General features: G+C 43.8%; 18 non-coding genes and 22 pseudogenes across 18 annotated transcripts; all 40 read right to left on the reverse strand.

Annotated features, from left to right (window-relative positions):
• Positions 1-37: 37 nt before the first annotated feature.
• Positions 38-156, reverse strand: LOC147947326 (5S ribosomal RNA). Its single transcript, XR_015595986.1, has one exon. It is a non-coding gene; the product is annotated as a 5S ribosomal RNA (ribosomal RNA).
• A 396-nt stretch (positions 157-552) lies between these two features.
• Positions 553-671, reverse strand: LOC147947327 (5S ribosomal RNA). Its single transcript, XR_015595840.1, has one exon. It is a non-coding gene; the product is annotated as a 5S ribosomal RNA (ribosomal RNA).
• A 396-nt stretch (positions 672-1,067) lies between these two features.
• On the reverse strand, positions 1,068-1,186 carry LOC147947328 (5S ribosomal RNA; annotated as a pseudogene).
• A 396-nt stretch (positions 1,187-1,582) lies between these two features.
• On the reverse strand, positions 1,583-1,701 carry LOC147947329 (5S ribosomal RNA). Its single transcript, XR_015595841.1, has one exon. It is a non-coding gene; the product is annotated as a 5S ribosomal RNA (ribosomal RNA).
• Positions 1,702-2,097: 396 nt separating this feature from the next.
• On the reverse strand, positions 2,098-2,216 carry LOC147947330 (5S ribosomal RNA). The gene has a single exon (XR_015595843.1). It is a non-coding gene; the product is annotated as a 5S ribosomal RNA (ribosomal RNA).
• Positions 2,217-2,612: 396 nt separating this feature from the next.
• On the reverse strand, positions 2,613-2,731 carry LOC147947331 (5S ribosomal RNA). The gene has a single exon (XR_015595844.1). It is a non-coding gene; the product is annotated as a 5S ribosomal RNA (ribosomal RNA).
• Positions 2,732-3,127: 396 nt separating this feature from the next.
• Positions 3,128-3,246, reverse strand: LOC147947332 (5S ribosomal RNA). Its single transcript, XR_015595845.1, has one exon. It is a non-coding gene; the product is annotated as a 5S ribosomal RNA (ribosomal RNA).
• A 396-nt stretch (positions 3,247-3,642) lies between these two features.
• On the reverse strand, positions 3,643-3,761 carry LOC147947333 (5S ribosomal RNA). The gene has a single exon (XR_015595846.1). It is a non-coding gene; the product is annotated as a 5S ribosomal RNA (ribosomal RNA).
• A 396-nt stretch (positions 3,762-4,157) lies between these two features.
• On the reverse strand, positions 4,158-4,276 carry LOC147947334 (5S ribosomal RNA). Its single transcript, XR_015595847.1, has one exon. It is a non-coding gene; the product is annotated as a 5S ribosomal RNA (ribosomal RNA).
• A 396-nt stretch (positions 4,277-4,672) lies between these two features.
• Positions 4,673-4,791, reverse strand: LOC147947335 (5S ribosomal RNA). Its single transcript, XR_015595848.1, has one exon. It is a non-coding gene; the product is annotated as a 5S ribosomal RNA (ribosomal RNA).
• Positions 4,792-5,185: 394 nt separating this feature from the next.
• On the reverse strand, positions 5,186-5,304 carry LOC147947336 (5S ribosomal RNA). Its single transcript, XR_015595987.1, has one exon. It is a non-coding gene; the product is annotated as a 5S ribosomal RNA (ribosomal RNA).
• A 396-nt stretch (positions 5,305-5,700) lies between these two features.
• On the reverse strand, positions 5,701-5,819 carry LOC147947337 (5S ribosomal RNA). The gene has a single exon (XR_015595850.1). It is a non-coding gene; the product is annotated as a 5S ribosomal RNA (ribosomal RNA).
• A 394-nt stretch (positions 5,820-6,213) lies between these two features.
• Positions 6,214-6,332, reverse strand: LOC147947338 (5S ribosomal RNA). The gene has a single exon (XR_015596009.1). It is a non-coding gene; the product is annotated as a 5S ribosomal RNA (ribosomal RNA).
• A 396-nt stretch (positions 6,333-6,728) lies between these two features.
• LOC147947339 (5S ribosomal RNA) lies at positions 6,729-6,847 on the reverse strand. The gene has a single exon (XR_015595988.1). It is a non-coding gene; the product is annotated as a 5S ribosomal RNA (ribosomal RNA).
• Positions 6,848-7,243: 396 nt separating this feature from the next.
• Positions 7,244-7,362, reverse strand: LOC147947340 (5S ribosomal RNA). The gene has a single exon (XR_015595851.1). It is a non-coding gene; the product is annotated as a 5S ribosomal RNA (ribosomal RNA).
• A 396-nt stretch (positions 7,363-7,758) lies between these two features.
• On the reverse strand, positions 7,759-7,877 carry LOC147947341 (5S ribosomal RNA). Its single transcript, XR_015595989.1, has one exon. It is a non-coding gene; the product is annotated as a 5S ribosomal RNA (ribosomal RNA).
• A 396-nt stretch (positions 7,878-8,273) lies between these two features.
• LOC147947342 (5S ribosomal RNA) lies at positions 8,274-8,392 on the reverse strand (annotated as a pseudogene).
• A 396-nt stretch (positions 8,393-8,788) lies between these two features.
• LOC147947343 (5S ribosomal RNA) lies at positions 8,789-8,907 on the reverse strand (annotated as a pseudogene).
• A 396-nt stretch (positions 8,908-9,303) lies between these two features.
• On the reverse strand, positions 9,304-9,422 carry LOC147947344 (5S ribosomal RNA; annotated as a pseudogene).
• A 395-nt stretch (positions 9,423-9,817) lies between these two features.
• On the reverse strand, positions 9,818-9,936 carry LOC147947345 (5S ribosomal RNA; annotated as a pseudogene).
• Positions 9,937-10,332: 396 nt separating this feature from the next.
• On the reverse strand, positions 10,333-10,451 carry LOC147947346 (5S ribosomal RNA; annotated as a pseudogene).
• A 397-nt stretch (positions 10,452-10,848) lies between these two features.
• Positions 10,849-10,967, reverse strand: LOC147947347 (5S ribosomal RNA; annotated as a pseudogene).
• A 397-nt stretch (positions 10,968-11,364) lies between these two features.
• Positions 11,365-11,483, reverse strand: LOC147947348 (5S ribosomal RNA; annotated as a pseudogene).
• Positions 11,484-12,232: 749 nt separating this feature from the next.
• LOC147947349 (5S ribosomal RNA) lies at positions 12,233-12,351 on the reverse strand (annotated as a pseudogene).
• Positions 12,352-12,748: 397 nt separating this feature from the next.
• LOC147947350 (5S ribosomal RNA) lies at positions 12,749-12,867 on the reverse strand (annotated as a pseudogene).
• A 397-nt stretch (positions 12,868-13,264) lies between these two features.
• On the reverse strand, positions 13,265-13,383 carry LOC147947351 (5S ribosomal RNA; annotated as a pseudogene).
• Positions 13,384-13,778: 395 nt separating this feature from the next.
• Positions 13,779-13,897, reverse strand: LOC147947352 (5S ribosomal RNA; annotated as a pseudogene).
• Positions 13,898-14,294: 397 nt separating this feature from the next.
• On the reverse strand, positions 14,295-14,413 carry LOC147947353 (5S ribosomal RNA; annotated as a pseudogene).
• Positions 14,414-14,810: 397 nt separating this feature from the next.
• LOC147947354 (5S ribosomal RNA) lies at positions 14,811-14,929 on the reverse strand (annotated as a pseudogene).
• Positions 14,930-15,678: 749 nt separating this feature from the next.
• LOC147947355 (5S ribosomal RNA) lies at positions 15,679-15,797 on the reverse strand. Its single transcript, XR_015595963.1, has one exon. It is a non-coding gene; the product is annotated as a 5S ribosomal RNA (ribosomal RNA).
• Positions 15,798-16,203: 406 nt separating this feature from the next.
• Positions 16,204-16,322, reverse strand: LOC147947356 (5S ribosomal RNA; annotated as a pseudogene).
• Positions 16,323-16,720: 398 nt separating this feature from the next.
• Positions 16,721-16,839, reverse strand: LOC147947357 (5S ribosomal RNA; annotated as a pseudogene).
• Positions 16,840-17,235: 396 nt separating this feature from the next.
• Positions 17,236-17,353, reverse strand: LOC147947358 (5S ribosomal RNA). The gene has a single exon (XR_015595853.1). It is a non-coding gene; the product is annotated as a 5S ribosomal RNA (ribosomal RNA).
• Positions 17,354-17,746: 393 nt separating this feature from the next.
• On the reverse strand, positions 17,747-17,865 carry LOC147947359 (5S ribosomal RNA; annotated as a pseudogene).
• A 586-nt stretch (positions 17,866-18,451) lies between these two features.
• LOC147947360 (5S ribosomal RNA) lies at positions 18,452-18,570 on the reverse strand (annotated as a pseudogene).
• A 397-nt stretch (positions 18,571-18,967) lies between these two features.
• LOC147947361 (5S ribosomal RNA) lies at positions 18,968-19,085 on the reverse strand (annotated as a pseudogene).
• Positions 19,086-19,479: 394 nt separating this feature from the next.
• On the reverse strand, positions 19,480-19,598 carry LOC147947362 (5S ribosomal RNA). Its single transcript, XR_015596015.1, has one exon. It is a non-coding gene; the product is annotated as a 5S ribosomal RNA (ribosomal RNA).
• Positions 19,599-19,998: 400 nt separating this feature from the next.
• Positions 19,999-20,117, reverse strand: LOC147947363 (5S ribosomal RNA; annotated as a pseudogene).
• Positions 20,118-20,513: 396 nt separating this feature from the next.
• Positions 20,514-20,631, reverse strand: LOC147947364 (5S ribosomal RNA; annotated as a pseudogene).
• A 396-nt stretch (positions 20,632-21,027) lies between these two features.
• Positions 21,028-21,146, reverse strand: LOC147947365 (5S ribosomal RNA; annotated as a pseudogene).
• Between the last annotated feature and the right edge of the window lie 349 nt (positions 21,147-21,495).

Below are 21,495 nucleotides of genomic sequence, written 5' to 3' on the forward strand. Positions count from 1 at the left end.
TACGCAACAACCAAAAAAAAAAAAAAAAAAAGAGGGAGGGATGCAACACGAGGACATTCCGGGAGGTCACCCATTCTAGTACTACTCTCGCCCAAGCACGCTTAACTGCGGAGTTCTGATGGGATCCGGTGCATTAGTGCTGGTATGATCGCATCCGTTAGTATAAACCATGCAATCGCATATATCGTTTTTTGAAAACTCAAGGGATCCTTCAATGTGGGTCCCACTTGATATGTGGATCGCTTTATTCACCTTGGACGTGCTTCCAACCGCAAAAAACAAGAGATAACCATATCCAAACATAATTTTGTGCTCGTAGCTAATTGTGTCGCGATCACAAAAAAACATCCGAAACACCTTAAAACGTCAAAATTCGGCCTCCGGAATGGTCCAACGGTACAAAGACCCATTGAGTTGCCAGAAACACTCTTGGGGCTTTCCGAAATGGTATTATGGGTCGCGTGGTTCCTCACGATGTAAAAGCTACGACGTTCTGTTTGTACTATATAGTCTTACGCAACAACCAAAAAAAAAAAAAAAAAAAAAGAGGGAGGGATGCAACACGAGGACTTTCCGGGAGGTCACCCATTCTAGTACTACTCTCGCCCAAGCACGCTTGACTGCGGAGTTCTGATGGGATCCGGTGCATTAGTGCTGGTATGATCGCATCCGTTAGTATAAACCATGCAATCGCATATATCGTTTTTTGAAAACTCAAGGGATCCTTCAATGTGGGTCCCACTTGATATGTGGATCGCTTTATTCACCTTGGACGTGCTTCCAACCGCAAAAAACAAGAGATAACCATATCCAAACATAATTTTGTGCTCGTAGCTAATTGTGTCGCGATCACAAAAAAACATCCGAAACACCTTAAAACGTCAAAATTCGGCCTCCGGAATGGTCCAACGGTACAAAGACCCATTGCCTTGCCAGAAACACTCTTGGGGCTTTCCAAAATGGTATTATGGGTCGCGTGGTTCCTCACGATGTAAAAGTTACGACGTTCTGTTTGTACTATATAGTCTTACGCAACAACCAAAAAAAAAAAAAAAAAAAAAGAGGGAGGGATGCAACACGAGGACATTCCGGGAGGTCACCCATTCTAGTTCTACTCTCGCCCAAGCACGCTTAACTGCGGAGTTATGATGGGATCCGGTGCATTAGTGCTGGTATGATCGCATCCGTTAGTATAAACCATGCAATCGCATATATCGTTTTTTGAAAACTCAAGGGATCCTTCAATGTGGGTCCCACTTGATATGTGGATCGCTTTATTCACCTTGGACGTGCTTCCAACCGCAAAAAACAAGAGATAACCATATCCAAACATAATTTTGTGCTCGTAGCTAATTGTGTCGCGATCACAAAAAAACATCCGAAACACCTTAAAACGTCAAAATTCGGCCTCCGGAATGGTCCAACGGTACAAAGACCCATTGAGTTGCCAGAAACACTCTTGGGGCTTTCCGAAATGGTATTATGGGTCGCGTGGTTCCTCACGATGTAAAAGCTACGACGTTCTGTTTGTACTATATAGTCTTACGCAACAACCAAAAAAAAAAAAAAAAAAAAAGAGGGAGGGATGCAACACGAGGACTTTCCGGGAGGTCACCCATTCTAGTACTACTCTCGCCCAAGCACGCTTGACTGCGGAGTTCTGATGGGATCCGGTGCATTAGTGCTGGTATGATCGCATCCGTTAGTATAAACCATGCAATCGCATATATCGTTTTTTGAAAACTCAAGGGATCCTTCAATGTGGGTCCCACTTGATATGTGGATCGCTTTATTCACCTTGGACGTGCTTCCAACCGCAAAAAACAAGAGATAACCATATCCAAACATAATTTTGTGCTCGTAGCTAATTGTGTCGCGATCACAAAAAAACATCCGAAACACCTTAAAACGTCAAAATTCGGCCTCCGGAATGGTCCAACGGTACAAAGACCCATTGAGTTGCCAGAAACACTCTTGGGGCTTTCCGAAATGGTATTATGGGTCGCGTGGTTCCTCACGATGTAAAAGCTACGACGTTCTGTTTGTACTATATAGTCTTACGCAACAACCAAAAAAAAAAAAAAAAAAAAAGAGGGAGGGATGCAACACGAGGACTTTCCGGGAGGTCACCCATTCTAGTACTACTCTCGCCCAAGCACGCTTGACTGCGGAGTTCTGATGGGATCCGGTGCATTAGTGCTGGTATGATCGCATCCGTTAGTATAAACCATGCAATCGCATATATCGTTTTTTGAAAACTCAAGGGATCCTTCAATGTGGGTCCCACTTGATATGTGGATCGCTTTATTCACCTTGGACGTGCTTCCAACCGCAAAAAACAAGAGATAACCATATCCAAACATAATTTTGTGCTTGTAGCTAATTGTGTCGCGATCACAAAAAAACATCCGAAACACCTTAAAACGTCAAAATTCGGCCTCCGGAATGGTCCAACGGTACGAAGACCCATTGAGTTGCCAGAAACACTCTTGGGGCTTTCCGAAATGGTATTATGGGTCGCGTGGTTCCTCACGATGTAAAAGCTACGACGTTCTGTTTGTACTATATAGTCTTACGCAACAACCAAAAAAAAAAAAAAAAAAAAAGAGGGAGGGATGCAACACGAGGACTTTCCGGGAGGTCACCCATTCTAGTACTACTCTCGCCCAAGCACGCTTGACTGCGGAGTTCTGATGGGATCCGGTGCATTAGTGCTGGTATGATCGCATCCGTTAGTATAAACCATGCAATCGCATATATCGTTTTTTGAAAACTCAAGGGATCCTTCAATGTGGGTCCCACTTGATATGTGGATCGCTTTATTCACCTTGGACGTGCTTCCAACCGCAAAAAACAAGAGATAACCATATCCAAACATAATTTTGTGCTTGTAGCTAATTGTGTCGCGATCACAAAAAAACATCCGAAACACCTTAAAACGTCAAAATTCGGCCTCCGGAATGGTCCAACGGTACGAAGACCCATTGAGTTGCCAGAAACACTCTTGGGGCTTTCCGAAATGGTATTATGGGTCGCGTGGTTCCTCACGATGTAAAAGCTACGACGTTCTGTTTGTACTATATAGTCTTACGCAACAACCAAAAAAAAAAAAAAAAAAAAAGAGGGAGGGATGCAACACGAGGACTTTCCGGGAGGTCACCCATTCTAGTACTACTCTCGCCCAAGCACGCTTGACTGCGGAGTTCTGATGGGATCCGGTGCATTAGTGCTGGTATGATCGCATCCGTTAGTATAAACCATGCAATCGCATATATCGTTTTTTGAAAACTCAAGGGATCCTTCAATGTGGGTCCCACTTGATATGTGGATCGCTTTATTCACCTTGGACGTGCTTCCAACCGCAAAAAACAAGAGATAACCATATCCAAACATAATTTTGTGCTTGTAGCTAATTGTGTCGCGATCACAAAAAAACATCCGAAACACCTTAAAACGTCAAAATTCGGCCTCCGGAATGGTCCAACGGTACGAAGACCCATTGAGTTGCCAGAAACACTCTTGGGGCTTTCCGAAATGGTATTATGGGTCGCGTGGTTCCTCACGATGTAAAAGCTACGACGTTCTGTTTGTACTATATAGTCTTACGCAACAACCAAAAAAAAAAAAAAAAAAAAAGAGGGAGGGATGCAACACGAGGACTTTCCGGGAGGTCACCCATTCTAGTACTACTCTCGCCCAAGCACGCTTGACTGCGGAGTTCTGATGGGATCCGGTGCATTAGTGCTGGTATGATCGCATCCGTTAGTATAAACCATGCAATCGCATATATCGTTTTTTGAAAACTCAAGGGATCCTTCAATGTGGGTCCCACTTGATATGTGGATCGCTTTATTCACCTTGGACGTGCTTCCAACCGCAAAAAACAAGAGATAACCATATCCAAACATAATTTTGTGCTTGTAGCTAATTGTGTCGCGATCACAAAAAAACATCCGAAACACCTTAAAACGTCAAAATTCGGCCTCCGGAATGGTCCAACGGTACGAAGACCCATTGAGTTGCCAGAAACACTCTTGGGGCTTTCCGAAATGGTATTATGGGTCGCGTGGTTCCTCACGATGTAAAAGCTACGACGTTCTGTTTGTACTATATAGTCTTACGCAACAACCAAAAAAAAAAAAAAAAAAAAAGAGGGAGGGATGCAACACGAGGACTTTCCGGGAGGTCACCCATTCTAGTACTACTCTCGCCCAAGCACGCTTGACTGCGGAGTTCTGATGGGATCCGGTGCATTAGTGCTGGTATGATCGCATCCGTTAGTATAAACCATGCAATCGCATATATCGTTTTTTGAAAACTCAAGGGATCCTTCAATGTGGGTCCCACTTGATATGTGGATCGCTTTATTCACCTTGGACGTGCTTCCAACCGCAAAAAACAAGAGATAACCATATCCAAACATAATTTTGTGCTTGTAGCTAATTGTGTCGCGATCACAAAAAAACATCCGAAACACCTTAAAACGTCAAAATTCGGCCTCCGGAATGGTCCAATGGTACGAAGACCCATTGCCTTGCCAGAAACACTCTTGGGGCTTTCCGAAATGGTATTATGGGTCGCGTGGTTCCTCACGATGTAAAAGCTACGACGTTCTGTTTGTACTATATAGTCTTACGCAACAACCAAAAAAAAAAAAAAAAAAAAAGAGGGAGGGATGCAACACGAGGACTTTCCGGGAGGTCACCCATTCTAGTACTACTCTCGCCCAAGCACGCTTGACTGCGGAGTTCTGATGGGATCCGGTGCATTAGTGCTGGTATGATCGCATCCGTTAGTATAAACCATGCAATCGCATATATCGTTTTTTGAAAATTCAAGGGATCCTTCAATGTGGGTCCCACTTGATATGTGGATCGCTTTATTCACCTTGGACGTGCTTCCAACCGCAAAAAACAAGAGATAACCATATCCAAACATAATTTTGTGCTCGTAGCTAATTGTGTCGCGATCACAAAAAAACATCCGAAACACCTTAAAACGTCAAAATTCGGCCTCCGGAATGGTCCAACGGTACGAAGACCCATTGCCTTGCCAGAAACACTCTTGGGGCTTTCCAAAATGGTATTATGGGTCGCGTGGTTCCTCACGATGTAAAAGTTACGACGTTCTGTTTGTACTATATAGTCTTACGCAACAACCAAAAAAAAAAAAAAAAAAAGAGGGAGGGATGCAACACGAGGACATTCCGGGAGGTCACCCATTCTAGTACTACTCTCGCCCAAGCACGCTTAACTGCGGAGTTCTGATGGGATCCGGTGCATTAGTGCTGGTATGATCGCATCCGTTAGTATAAACCATGCAATCGCATATATCGTTTTTTGAAAACTCAAGGGATCCTTCAATGTGGGTCCCACTTGATATGTGGATCGCTTTATTCACCTTGGACGTGCTTCCAACCGCAAAAAACAAGAGATAACCATATCCAAACATAATTTTGTGCTTGTAGCTAATTGTGTCGCGATCACAAAAAAACATCCGAAACACCTTAAAACGTCAAAATTCGGCCTCCGGAATGGTCCAATGGTACGAAGACCCATTGCCTTGCCAGAAACACTCTTGGGGCTTTCCGAAATGGTATTATGGGTCGCGTGGTTCCTCACGATGTAAAAGCTACGACGTTCTGTTTGTACTATATAGTCTTACGCAACAACCAAAAAAAAAAAAAAAAAAAAAGAGGGAGGGATGCAACACGAGGACTTTCCGGGAGGTCACCCATTCTAGTACTACTCTCGCCCAAGCACGCTTGACTGCGGAGTTCTGATGGGATCCGGTGCATTAGTGCTGGTATGATCGCATCCGTTAGTATAAACCATGCAATCGCATATATCGTTTTTTGAAAATTCAAGGGATCCTTCAATGTGGGTCCCACTTGATATGTGGATCGCTTTATTCACCTTGGACGTGCTTCCAACCGCAAAAAACAAGAGATAACCATATCCAAACATAATTTTGTGCTCGTAGCTAATTGTGTCGCGATCACAAAAAAACATCCGAAACACCTTAAAACGTCAAAATTCGGCCTCCGGAATGGTCCAACGGTACGAAGACCCATTGCCTTGCCAGAAACACTCTTGGGGCTTTCCAAAATGGTATTATGGGTCGCGTGGTTCCTCACGATGTAAAAGTTACGACGTTCTGTTTGTACTATATAGTCTTACGCAACAACCAAAAAAAAAAAAAAAAAAAGAGGGAGGGATGCAACACGAGGACATTCCGGGAGGTCACCCATTCTAGTACTACTCTCGCCCAAGCACGCTTAACTGCGGAGTTCTGATGGGATCCGGTGCATTTGTGCTGGTATGATCGCATCCGTTAGTATAAACCATGCAATCGCATATATCGTTTTTTGAAAACTCAAGGGATCCTTCAATGTGGGTCCCACTTGATATGTGGATCGCTTTATTCACCTTGGACGTGCTTCCAACCGCAAAAAACAAGAGATAACCATATCCAAACATAATTTTGTGCTTGTAGCTAATTGTGTCGCGATCACAAAAAAACATCCGAAACACCTTAAAACGTCAAAATTCGGCCTCCGGAATGGTCCAATGGTACGAAGACCCATTGCCTTGCCAGAAACACTCTTGGGGCTTTCCGAAATGGTATTATGGGTCGCGTGGTTCCTCACGATGTAAAAGCTACGACGTTCTGTTTGTACTATATAGTCTTACGCAACAACCAAAAAAAAAAAAAAAAAAAAAGAGGGAGGGATGCAACACGAGGACATTCCGGGAGGTCACCCATTCTAGTACTACTCTCGCCCAAGCACGCTTAACTGCGGAGTTCTGATGGGATCCGGTGCATTAGTGCTGGTATGATCGCATCCGTTAGTATAAACCATGCAATCGCATATATCGTTTTTTGAAAACTCAAGGGATCCTTCAATGTGGGTCCCACTTGATATGTGGATCGCTTTATTCACCTTGGACGTGCTTCCAACCGCAAAAAACAAGAGATAACCATATCCAAACATAATTTTGTGCTCGTAGCTAATTGTGTCGCGATCACAAAAAAACATCCGAAACACCTTAAAACGTCAAAATTCGGCCTCCGGAATGGTCCAACGGTACGAAGACCCATTGAGTTGCCAGAAACACTCTTGGGGCTTTCCGAAATGGTATTATGGGTCGCGTGGTTCCTCACGATGTAAAAGCTACGACGTTCTGTTTGTACTATATAGTCTTACGCAACAACCAAAAAAAAAAAAAAAAAAAAAGAGGGAGGGATGCAACACGAGGACTTTCCGGGAGGTCACCCATTCTAGTACTACTCTCGCCCAAGCACGCTTGACTGCGGAGTTCTGATGGGATCCGGTGCATTAGTGCTGGTATGATCGCATCCGTTAGTATAAACCATGCAATCGCATATATCGTTTTTTGAAAACTCAAGGGATCCTTCAATGTGGGTCCCACTTGATATGTGGATCGCTTTATTCACCTTGGACGTGCTTCCAACCGCAAAAAACAAGAGATAACCATATCCAAACATAATTTTGTGCTTGTAGCTAATTGTGTCGCGATCACAAAAAAACATCCGAAACACCTTAAAACGTCAAAATTCGGCCTCCGGAATGGTCCAATGGTACGAAGACCCATTGCCTTGCCAGAAACACTCTTGGGGCTTTCTGAAATGGTATTATGGGTCGCGTGGTTCCTCACGATGTAAAAGCTACGACGTTCTGTTTGTACTATATAGTCTTACGCAACAACCAAAAAAAAAAAAAAAAAAAAAGAGGGAGGGATGCAACACGAGGACATTCCGGGAGGTCACCCATTCTAGTACTACTCTCGCCCAAGCACGCTTAACTGCGGAGTTCTGATGGGATCCGGTGCATTAGTGCTGGTATGATCGCATCCGTTAGTATAAACCATGCAATCGCATATATCGTTTTTTGAAAACTCAAGGGATCCTTCAATGTGGGTCCCACTTGATATGTGGATCGCTTTATTCACCTTGGACGTGCTTCCAACCGCAAAAAACAAGAGATAACCATATCCAAACATAATTTTGTGCTCGTAGCTAATTGTGTCGCGATCACTAAAAAACATCCGAAACACCTTAAAACGTCAAAATTCGGCCTCCGGAATGGTCCAACGGTACGAAGACCCATTGAGTTGCCAGAAACACTCTTGGGGCTTTCCGAAATGGTATTATGGGTCGCGTGGTTCCTCACGATGTAAAAGCTACGACGTTCTGTTTGTACTATATAGTCTTACGCAACAACCAAAAAAAAAAAAAAAAAAAAAGAGGGAGGGATGCAACACGAGGACATTCCGGGAGGTCACCCATTCTAGTACTACTCTCGCCCAAGCACGCTTAACTGCGGAGTTCTGATGGGATCCGGTGCATTAGTGTTGGTATGATCGCATCCGTTAGTATAAACCATGCAATCGCATATATCGTTTTTTGAAAACTCAAGGGATCCTTCAATGTGGGTCCCACTTGATATGTGGATCGCTTTATTCACCTTGGACGTGCTTCCAACCGCAAAAAACAAGAGATAACCATATCCAAACATAATTTTGTGCTCGTAGCTAATTGTGTCGCGATCACTAAAAAACATCCGAAACACCATAAAACGTCAAAATTCGGCCTCCGGAATGGTCCAACGGTACGAAGACCCATTGCCTTGCCAGAAACACTCTTGGGGCTTTCCGAAATGGTATTATGGGTCGCGTGGTTCCTCACGATGTAAAAGCTACGACGTTCTGTTTGTACTATATAGTCTTACGCAACAACCAAAAAAAAAAAAAAAAAAAAAGAGGGAGGGATGCAACACGAGGACATTCCGGGAGGTCACCCATTCTAGTACTACTCTCGCCCAAGCACGCTTAACTGCGGACTTCTGATGGGATCCGGTGCATTAGTGCTGGTATGATCGCACCCGTTAGTATAAACCATGCAATCGCATATATCGTTTTTTGAAAACTCAAGGGATCCTTCAATGTGGGTCCCACTTGATATGTGGATCGCTTTATTCACCTTGGACGTGCTTCCAACCGCAAAAAACAAGAGATAACCATATCCAAACATAATTTTGTGCTCGTAGCTAATTGTGTCGCGATCACAAAAAAACATCCGAAACACCTTAAAACGTCAAAATTCGGCCTCCGGAATGGTCCAACGGTTCGAAGACCCATTGCCTTGCCAGAAACACTCTTGGGGCTTTCCGAAATGGTATTATGGGTCGCGTGGTTCCTCACGATGTAAAAGCTACGACGTTCTGTTTGTACTATATAGTCTTACGCAACAACCAAAAAAAAAAGAAAAAAAAAAGAGGGAGGGATGCAACACGAGGACATTCCGGGAGGTCACCCATTCTAGTACTACTCTCGCCCAAGCACGCTTAACTGCGGAGTTCTGATGGGATCCGGTGCATTAGTGTTGGTATGATCGCATCCGTTAGTATAAACCATGCAATCGCATATATCGTTTTTTGAAAACTCAAGGGATCCTTCAATGTGGGTCCCACTTGATATGTGGATCGCTTTATTCACCTTGGACGTGCTTCCAACCGCAAAAAACAAGAGATAACCATATCCAAACATAATTTTGTGCTCGTAGCTAATTGTGTCGCGATCACTAAAAAACATCCGAAACACCTTAAAACGTCAAAATTCGGCCTCCGGAATGGTCCAATGGTACGAAGACCCATTGAGTTGCCAGAAACACTCTTGGGGCTTTCCGAAATGGTATTATGGGTCGCGTGGTTCCTCACGATGTAAAAGCTACGACGTTCTGTTTGTACTATATAGTCTTACGCAACAACCAAAAAAAAAAAAAAAAAAAAGAGGGAGGGATGCAACACGAGGACATTCCGGGAGGTCACCCATTCTAGTACTACTCTCGCCCAAGCACGCTTAACTGCGGAGTTCTGATGGGATCCGGTGCATTAGTGTTGGTATGATCGCATCCGTTAGTATAAACCATGCAATCGCATATATCGTTTTTTGAAAACTCAAGGGATCCTTCAATGTGGGTCCCACTTGATATGTGGATCGCTTTATTCACCTTGGACGTGCTTCCAACCGCAAAAAACAAGAGATAACCATATCCAAACATAATTTTGTGCTCGTAGCTAATTGTGTCGCGATCACTAAAAAACATCCGAAACACCTTAAAACGTCAAAATTCGGCCTCCGGAATGGTCCAATGGTACGAAGACCCATTGCCTTGCCAGAAACACTCTTGGGGCTTTCCGAAATGGTATTATGGGTCGCGTGGTTCCTCACGATGTAAAAGCTACGACGTTCTGTTTGTACTATATAGTCTTACGCAACAACCAAAACAAAAAAAAAAAAAAAAGAGGGAGGGATGCAACACGAGGACATTCCGGGAGGTCACCCATTCTAGTACTACTCTCGCCCAAGCACGCTTAACTGCGGAGTTCTGATGGGATCCGGTGCATTAGTGTTGGTATGATCGCATCCGTCAGTATAAACCATGCAATCGCATATATCGTTTTTTGAAAACTCAAGGGATCCTTCAATGTGGGTCCCACTTGATATGTGGATCGCTTTATTCACCTTGGACGTGCTTCCAACCGCAAAAAACAAGAGATAACCATATCCAAACATAATTTTGTGCTCGTAGCTAATTGTGTCGCGATCACTAAAAAACATCCGAAACACCTTAAAACGTCAAAATTCGGCCTCCGGAATGGTCCAACGGTACGAAGACCCATTGAGTTGCCAGAAACACTCTTGGGGCTTTCCGAAATGGTATTATGGGTCGCGTGGTTCCTCACGATGTAAAAGCTACGACGTTCTGTTTGTACTATATAGTCTTACGCAACAACCAAAAAAAAAAAAAAAAAAAAAAGAGGGAGGGATGCAACACGAGGACATTCCGGGAGGTCACCCATTCTAGTACTACTCTCGCCCAAGCACGCTTAACTGCGGACTTCTGATGGGATCCGGTGCATTAGTGCTGGTATGATCGCACCCGTTAGTATAAACCATGCAATCGCATATATCGTTTTTTGAAAACTCAAGGGATCCTTCAATGTGGGTCCCACTTGATATGTGGATCGCTTTATTCACCTTGGACGTGCTTCCAACCGCAAAAAACAAGAGATAACCATATCCAAACATAATTTTGTGCTCGTAGCTAATTGTGTCGCGATCACAAAAAAACATCCGAAACACCTTAAAACGTCAAAATTCGGCCTCCGGAATGGTCCAACGGTTCGAAGACCCATTGCCTTGCCAGAAACACTCTTGGGGCTTTCCGAAATGGTATTATGGGTCGCGTGGTTCCTCACGATGTAAAAGCTACGACGTTCTGTTTGTACTATATAGTCTTACGCAACAACCAAAAAAAAAAGAAAAAAAAAAAGAGGGAGGGATGCAACACGAGGACATTCCGGGAGGTCACCCATTCTAGTACTACTCTCGCCCAAGCACGCTTAACTGCGGAGTTCTGATGGGATCCGGTGCATTAGTGTTGGTATGATCGCATCCGTTAGTATAAACCATGCAATCGCATATATCGTTTTTTGAAAACTCAAGGGATCCTTCAATGTGGGTCCCACTTGATATGTGGATCGCTTTATTCACCTTGGACGTGCTTCCAACCGCAAAAAACAAGAGATAACCATATCCAAACATAATTTTGTGCTCGTAGCTAATTGTGTCGCGATCACAAAAAAACATCCGAAACACCTTAAAACGTCAAAATTCGGCCTCCGGAATGGTCCAACGGTTCGAAGACCCATTGCCTTGCCAGAAACACTCTTGGGGCTTTCCGAAATGGTATTTATGGGTCGCGTGGTTCCTCACGATGTAAAAGCTACGACGTTCTGTTTGTACTATATAGTCTTACGCAACAACCAAAAAAAAAAGAAAAAAAAAAACAAGAGGGAGGGATCCTTCAATGTGGGTCCCACTTGATATGTGGATCGCTTTATTCACCTTGGACGTGCTTCCAACCGCAAAAAAAAAGAGATAACCATATCCAAACATAATTTTGTGCTCGTAGCTAATTGTGTCGCGATCACTAAAAAACATCCGAAACACCTTAAAACGTCAAAATTCGGCCTCCGGAATGGTCCAATGGTACGAAGACCCATTGAGTTGCCAGAAACACTCTTGGGGCTTTCCGAAATGGTATTATGGGTCGCGTGGTTCCTCACGATGTAAAAGCTACGACGTTCTGTTTGTACTATATAGTCTTACGCAACAACCAAAAAAAAAAAAAAAAAAAAGAGGGAGGGATGCAACACGAGGACATTCCGGGAGGTCACCCATTCTAGTACTACTCTCGCCCAAGCACGCTTAACTGCGGAGTTCTGATGGGATCCGGTGCATTAGTGTTGGTATGATCGCATCCGTTAGTATAAACCATGCAATCGCATATATCGTTTTTTGAAAACTCAAGGGATCCTTCAATGTGGGTCCCACTTGATATGTGGATCGCTTTATTCACCTTGGACGTGCTTCCAACCGCAAAAAACAAGAGATAACCATATCCAAACATAATTTTGTGCTCGTAGCTAATTGTGTCGCGATCACTAAAAAACATCCGAAACACCTTAAAACGTCAAAATTCGGCCTCCGGAATGGTCCAACGGTACGAAGACCCATTGAGTTGCCAGAAACACTCTTGGGGCTTTCCGAAATGGTATTATGGGTCGCGTGGTTCCTCACGATGTAAAAGCTACGACGTTCTGTTTGTACTATATAGTCTTACGCAACAACCAAAAAAAAAAAAAAAAAAAAAAGAGGGAGGGATGCAACACGAGGACATTCCGGGAGGTCACCCATTCTAGTACTACTCTCGCCCAAGCACGCTTAACTGCGGACTTCTGATGGGATCCGGTGCATTAGTGCTGGTATGATCGCACCCGTTAGTATAAACCATGCAATCGCATATATCGTTTTTTGAAAACTCAAGGGATCCTTCAATGTGGGTCCCACTTGATATGTGGATCGCTTTATTCACCTTGGACGTGCTTCCAACCGCAAAAAACAAGAGATAACCATATCCAAACATAATTTTGTGCTCGTAGCTAATTGTGTCGCGATCACAAAAAAACATCCGAAACACCTTAAAACGTCAAAATTCGGCCTCCGGAATGGTCCAACGGTTCGAAGACCCATTGCCTTGCCAGAAACACTCTTGGGGCTTTCCGAAATGGTATTATGGGTCGCGTGGTTCCTCACGATGTAAAAGCTACGACGTTCTGTTTGTACTATATAGTCTTACGCAACAACCAAAAAAAAAAGAAAAAAAAAAAGAGGGAGGGATGCAACACGAGGACATTCCGGGAGGTCACCCATTCTAGTACTACTCTCGCCCAAGCACGCTTAACTGCGGAGTTCTGATGGGATCCGGTGCATTAGTGTTGGTATGATCGCATCCGTTAGTATAAACCATGCAATCGCATATATCGTTTTTTGAAAACTCAAGGGATCCTTCAATGTGGGTCCCACTTGATATGTGGATCGCTTTATTCACCTTGGACGTGCTTCCAACCGCAAAAAACAAGAGATAACCATATCCAAACATAATTTTGTGCTCGTAGCTAATTGTGTCGCGATCACAAAAAAACATCCGAAACACCTTAAAACGTCAAAATTCGGCCTCCGGAATGGTCCAACGGTTCGAAGACCCATTGCCTTGCCAGAAACACTCTTGGGGCTTTCCGAAATGGTATTATGGGTCGCGTGGTTCCTCACGATGTAAAAGCTACGACGTTCTGTTTGTACTATATAGTCTTACGCAACAACCAAAAAAAAAAAAAAAAAAAAGAGGGAGGGATGCAACACGAGGACATTCCGGGAGGTCACCCATTCTAGTACTACTCTCGCCCAAGCACGCTTAACTGCGGAGTTCTGATGGGATCCGGTGCATTAGTGTTGGTATGATCGCATCCGTTAGTATAAACCATGCAATCGCATATATCGTTTTTTGAAAACTCAAGGGATCCTTCAATGTGGGTCCCACTTGATATGTGGATCGCTTTATTCACCTTGGACGTGCTTCCAACCGCAAAAAACAAGAGATAACCATATCCAAACATAATTTTGTGCTCGTAGCTAATTGTGTCGCGATCACTAAAAAACATCCGAAACACCTTAAAACGTCAAAATTCGGCCTCCGGAATGGTCCAACGGTACGAAGACCCATTGAGTTGCCAGAAACACTCTTGGGGCTTTCCGAAATGGTATTATGGGTCGCGTGGTTCCTCACGATGTAAAAGCTACGACGTTCTGTTTGTACTATATAGTCTTACGCAACAACCAAAAAAAAAAAAAAAAAAAAAAGAGGGAGGGATGCAACACGAGGACATTCCGGGAGGTCACCCATTCTAGTACTACTCTCGCCCAAGCACGCTTAACTGCGGACTTCTGATGGGATCCGGTGCATTAGTGCTGGTATGATCGCACCCGTTAGTATAAACCATGCAATCGCATATATCGTTTTTTGAAAACTCAAGGGATCCTTCAATGTGGGTCCCACTTGATATGTGGATCGCTTTATTCACCTTGGACGTGCTTCCAACCGCAAAAAACAAGAGATAACCATATCCAAACATAATTTTGTGCTCGTAGCTAATTGTGTCGCGATCACAAAAAAACATCCGAAACACCTTAAAACGTCAAAATTCGGCCTCCGGAATGGTCCAACGGTTCGAAGACCCATTGCCTTGCCAGAAACACTCTTGGGGCTTTCCGAAATGGTATTATGGGTCGCGTGGTTCCTCACGATGTAAAAGCTACGACGTTCTGTTTGTACTATATAGTCTTACGCAACAACCAAAAAAAAAAGAAAAAAAAAAAGAGGGAGGGATGCAACACGAGGACATTCCGGGAGGTCACCCATTCTAGTACTACTCTCGCCCAAGCACGCTTAACTGCGGAGTTCTGATGGGATCCGGTGCATTAGTGTTGGTATGATCGCATCCGTTAGTATAAACCATGCAATCGCATATATCGTTTTTTGAAAACTCAAGGGATCCTTCAATGTGGGTCCCACTTGATATGTGGATCGCTTTATTCACCTTGGACGTGCTTCCAACCGCAAAAAACAAGAGATAACCATATCCAAACATAATTTTGTGCTCGTAGCTAATTGTGTCGCGATCACAAAAAAACATCCGAAACACCTTAAAACGTCAAAATTCGGCCTCCGGAATGGTCCAACGGTTCGAAGACCCATTGCCTTGCCAGAAACACTCTTGGGGCTTTCCGAAATGGTATTTATGGGTCGCGTGGTTCCTCACGATGTAAAAGCTACGACGTTCTGTTTGTACTATATAGTCTTACGCAACAACCAAAAAAAAAGAAAAAAAAAAACAAGAGGGAGGGATCCTTCAATGTGGGTCCCACTTGATATGTGGATCGCTTTATTCACCTTGGACGTGCTTCCAACCGCAAAAAAAAAGAGATAACCATATCCAAACATAATTTTGTGCTCGTAGCTAATTGTGTCGCGATCACTAAAAAACATCCGAAACACCTTAAAACGTCAAAATTCGGCCTCCGGAATGGTCCAATGGTACGAAGACCCATTGAGTTGCCAGAAACACTCTTGGGGCTTTCCGAAATGGTATTATGGGTCGCGTGGTTCCTCACGATGTAAAAGCTACGACGTTCTGTTTGTACTATATAGTCTTACGCAACAACCAAAAAAAAAAAAAAAAAAAAAGAGGGAGGGATGCAACACGAGGACATTCCGGGAGGTCACCCATCCTAGTACTACTCTCGCCCAAGCACGCTTAACTGCGGAGTTCTAATGGGATCCGGTGCATTAGTGCTGGTATGATCGCATCCGAAAGTATATACCATGCAGTCGCATATATCGTTTTTTGAAAACTCAAGGGATCATTCAATGTGGGTCCCACTTGATATGTCGACCGGTTTATTCACCTTGGACGTGCTTACAACCGCGAAAAACAAGAGATAACCATATCCAAACATAATTTTGTACTCGTAGCTAATTGTGTCGCGATCACAAAAAAACATCTCAAACACCTTCGAACGTCAAAAATTCGTCCTCCGGAATGGTCCAATGGAACGAAGACCCATTGCCTTTCCAGAAAAACTCTTGGGGCTTTCCGAATTGGTATTATGGGTCGCGTGGTTCCTCACGATGTAAAAGTTACGAGGTTCTGTTTGTACTATATAGTCTTACGCAACAACCAAAAAAAAAAAAAAAAAAAAAAAAAAAAAAGAGGGAGGGTTGCAACAAGAGGATTTCCCGGGAGGTCACCCATCCTAGTACTACTCTCGCCCAAGCTTGCTTAACTGCGGAGTTCTAATGGGATCCAGTGCATTAGTGCTGGTATGATCGCATCCGAAAGTATATACCATGCAGTCGCATATATCGTTTTTTGAAAACTCAAGGGATCATTCAATGTGGGTCCCACTTGATATGTCGACCGGTTTATTAACCTTGGACGTGCTTCCAACCGCGAAAAAAAAGAGATAACCATATCCAAACATAATTTTGTACTCGTAGCTAATTGTGTCGCGATCACAAAAAAACATCCGAAACACCTTCAAACGTCAAAATTTGGCCTCCGGAAAGGTCCAATGGAACGTAGACCCATTGCCTTGCCAGAAACACTCTTGGGGCTTTCCCAGTTGGTATTATGGGTACGTGGTTCCTCACGATGTAAAAGTTACGACGCTCTGTTTGTACTATATAGTCTTACGCAACAACCAAAAAAAAAAAAAAAAAAAAAAAAGAGAGAGGGATGCAACACGAGGACTTCCCGGGAGGTCACCCATCCTAGTACTACTCTCGCCCAAGGACGCTTTACTGCGGAGTTCTGATGGGATCCAGTGCATTAGTGCTGGTATGATCGCAACCGTTAGTATATACTATGCAATCGCATATATCGTTTTTTGAAAACTCAAGGGATCATTCAATGTGGGTCCCACTTGATATGTGGACCGGTTTTTCACCTTGGACGTGCTTCCAACCGCAAAAAACAAGAGATAACCATATCTAAACATAATTTTGTGCTCGTAGCTAATTGTGTCGCGATCACAAAAAAACATCCGAAACACCTTCAAACGTCAAAATTCGGCCTCCGGAATGGTCCAATGGAACGTAGACCCATTGCCTTGCCAGAAACACTCTTGGGGGTTTCCCAATTAGTATTATGGGTCGCGTGGTTCCTCACGATGTAAAAGTTACTACGCTCTGTTTGTACTATATAGTCTTACGCAACAACAAAAAAAAAACAAAAAAAAAAAAGAGGGAGGGATGCAACACGAGGACTTCCCGGGGGTCACCCATCCTAGTACTACTCTCGCCCAAGCGCGCTTAACTGCGGAGTTCTGATGGGATCCGGTGCATTAGTGCTGGTATGATCGCATCCTTAGAATATACCATGCAATTGCATATATCGTTTTTTGAAAACTCAAGGGATCATTCAATGTGGGTCCCACTTGATATGTGGACCGGTTTCTCACCTTGGATGTGCTTCCAACCGCGAAAAACAAGAGATAACCATATCCAAACATAATTTTGTGCTCGTAGCTAATTGTGTCGCGATCACAAAAAAACATTCGAAACACCTTAAAACGTCAAAATTCGGCCTCCGGAATGGTCCAACGGTACGAAGACCCATTGAGTTGCCAGAAACACTCTTGGGGCTTTCCGAAATGGTATTATGGGTCGCGTGGTTCCTCACGATGTAAAAGCTACGACGTTCTGTTTGTACTATATAGTCTTACGCAACAACCAAAAAAAAAAAAAAAAAAAAGAGGGAGGGATGCAACACGAGGACATTCCGGGAGGTCACCCATTCTAGTACTACTCTCGCCCAAGCACGCTTAACTGTGGACTTCTGATGGGATCCGGTGCATTAGTGCTGGTATGATCGCACCCGTTAGTATAAACCATGCAATCGCATATATCGTTTTTTGAAAACTCAAGGGATCCTTCAATGTGGGTCCCACTTGATATGTGGATCGCTTTATTCACCTTGGACGTGCTTCCAACCGCAAAAAACAAGAGATAACCATATCCAAACATAATTTTGTGCTCGTAGCTAATTGTGTCGCGATCACAAAAAAACATCCGAAACACCTTAAAACGTCAAAATTCGGCCTCCGGAATGGTCCAACGGTTCGAAGACCCATTGCCTTGCCAGAAACACTCTTGGGGCTTTCCGAAATGGTATTATGGGTCGCGTGGTTCCTCACGATGTAAAAGCTACGACGTTCTGTTTGTACTATATAGTCTTACGCAACAACCAAAAAAAACATCCGAAACACCTTAAAACGTCAAAATTCGGCCTCCGGAATGGTCCAACGGTTCGAAGACCCATTGCCTTGCCAGAAACACTCTTGGGGCTTTCCGAAATGGTATTATGGGTCGCGTGGTTCCTCACGATGTAAAAGTTACGACGCTCTGTTTGTACTATATTGTCTTACGCAACTCCCAAAAAAAAAAAAAAAAAAAAAAAGAGAGAGGGATGCAACACGAGGACTTCCCGGGAGGTCACCCATCCTAGTACTACTCTCGCCCAAGGACGCTTAGCTGCATAGTTCTGATGGGATCCAGTGCATTAGTGCTGGTATGATCGCATCCGTTAGTATATACTATGCAATCACATATATCGTTTTTTGAAAACTCAAGGGATCATTCAATGTGGGTCCCACTTGATATGTGGACCGGTTTTTCACCTTGGACGTGCTTCCAACCGCAAAAAACAAGAGATAACCATATCCAAACATAATTTTGTGCTCGTAGCTAATTGTGTCGCGATCACAAAAAAACATCCGAAACACCTTCAAACGTCAAAATTCGGCCTCCGGAATGGTCCAATGGAACGTAGACCCATTGCCTTGCCAGAAACACTCTTGGGGGTTTCCCAATTAGTATTATGGGTCGCGTGGTTCCTCACGATGTAAAAGTTACGACGCTCTGTTTGTACTATATAGTCTTACGCAACAACCAAAAAAAAACAAAAAAAAAAAAAGAGGGAGGGATGCAACACGAGGACTTCCCGGGCGTCACCCATCCTAGTACTACTCTCGCCCAAGCGCGCTTAACTGCGGAGTTCTGATGGGATCCGGTGCATTAGTGCTGGTATGATCGCATCCTTAGAATATACCATGCAATTGCATATATCGTTTTTTGAAAACTCAAGGGATCATTCAATGTGGGTCCCACTTGATATGTGGACCGGTTTCTCACCTTGGATGTGCTTCCAACCGCGAAAAACAAGAGATACCATATCCAAACATAATTTTGTGCTCGTAGCTAATTGTGTCGCGATCACAAAAAAACATCCGAAACACCTTCAAACGTCAAAATTCGGCCTCCGGAATGGTCCAATGGAACGTAGACCCACTGCCTTGCCAGAAACACTCTTGGGGCTTTCCCAGTTGGTATTATGGGTACGTGGTTCCTCACGATGTAAAAGTTACGACGCTCTGTTTGTACCATATAGTCTTACGCAACAACCAAAAAAAAAAAAAAAAAAAAAGAGAGAGAGGGATGCAACACGAGGACTTCCCAGGAGGTCACCCATCCTAGTATTACTCTCGCCCAAGCACGCTTAACTGCGGAGTTCTAATGGGATCCGGTGCATTAGTGCTGGTATGATCGCATCCGAAAGTATATACCATGCAGTCGCATATATCGTTTTTTGAAAACTCAAGGGATCATTCAATGTGGGTCCCACTTGATATGTCGACCGGTTTATTCACCTTGGACGTGCTTCCAACCGCGAAAAACAAGAGATAACCATATCCAAACATAATTTTGTGCTCGTAGCTAATTGTGTCGCGTTCACAAAAAAAACATTCGAAACACCTTCAAACGTCAAAATTCGGCCTCCGGAATGGTCCAATGGAACGTAGACCCATTGCCTTGCCAGAAACACTCTTGGGGCTTTCCCAGTTGGTATTATGGGTGCGTGGTTCCTCACGATGTAAAAGTTACGACGCTCTGTTTGTACTATATAGTCTTACGCAACTACCAAAAAAAAAAAAAAAAAAAAAAAAAGAGAGAGGGATGCAACACGAGGACTTCCCGGGAGGTCACCCATCCTAGTACTACTCTCGCCCAAGGACGCTTAGCTGCATAGTTCTGATGGGATCCAGTGCATTAGTGCTGGTATGATCGCATCCGTTAGTATATACTATGCAATCACATATATCGTTTTTTGAAAACTCAAGGGATCATTCAATGTGGGTCCCACTTGATATGTGGACCGGTTTTTCACCTTGGACGTGCTTCCAACCGCAAAAAACAAGAGATAACCATATCCAAACATAATTTTGTGCTCGTAGCTAATTGTGTCGCGATCACAAAAAAACATACGAAACACCTTCAAACGTCAAAATTCGGCCTCCGGAATGGTCCAATGGAACGTAGACCCATTGCCTTGCCAGAAACACTCTTGGGGGTTTCCCAATTAGTATTATGGGTCGCGTGGTTCCTCACGATGTAAAAGTTACGACGCTCTGTTTGTACTATATAGTCTTACGCAACAACAAAAAAAAAACAAAAAAAAAAAAGAGGGAGGGATGCAACACGAGGACTTCCCGGGCGTCACCCATCCTAGTACTACTCTCGCCCAAGCGCGCTTAACTGCGGAGTTCTGATGGGATCCGGTGCATTAGTGCTGGTATGATCGCATCCTTAGAATATACCATGCAATTGCATATATCGTTTTTTGATAACTCAAGGGATCATTCAATGTGGGTCCCACTTGATATGTGGACCGGTTTCACACCTTGGACGTGCTTCCAACCGCGAAAAACAAGAGATAACCATATCCAAACATAATTTTAAGCTCGTAGCTAATTGTGTCGCGATCACAAAAAAACATCCGAAACACCTTCAAACGTCAAAATTTGGCCTCCGGAATGGTCCAATGGAACGTAGACCCATTGCCTTGCCAGAAACACTCTTGGGGCTTTCCCAGTTGGTATTATGGGTACGTGGTTCCTCACGATGTAAAAGTTACGACGCTCTGTTTGTACTATATAGTCTTACGCAACAACCAAAAAAAAAAAAGAAAAAAAAAAAGAGAGAGGGATGCAACACGAGGACTTCCCGGGAGGTCACCCATCCTAGTACTACTCTCGCCCAAGGACGCTTTACTGCGGAGTTCTGATGGGATCCAGTGCATTAGTGCTGGTATGATCGCAACCGTTAGTATATACTATGCAATCGCATATATCGTTTTTTGAAAACTCAAGGGATCATTCAATGTGGGTCCCACTTGATATGTGGACCGGTTTTTCACCTTGGACGTGCTTCCAACCGCAAAAAACAAGAGATAACCATATCCTAACATAATTTTGTGCTCGTAGCTAATTGTGTCGCGATCACAAAAAAACATCTCAAACACCTTCGAACGTCAAAAATTCGTCCTCCGGAATGGTCCAATGGTACGAAGACCCATTGCCTTGCCAGAAACACTCTTGGGGCTTTCCGGAATGGAATTATGGGTCGCGTGGTTCCTCACGATGTAAAAGTTACGACGTTCTGTTTGTACTA

This window comes from Camelina sativa, chromosome 3 (genome assembly GCF_030686135.1).
Source record: "Camelina sativa cultivar CO46 ecotype springtype chromosome 3, ASM3068613v1".
In the NCBI taxonomy this organism is placed as follows: Eukaryota; Viridiplantae; Streptophyta; class Magnoliopsida; order Brassicales; family Brassicaceae; genus Camelina; species Camelina sativa.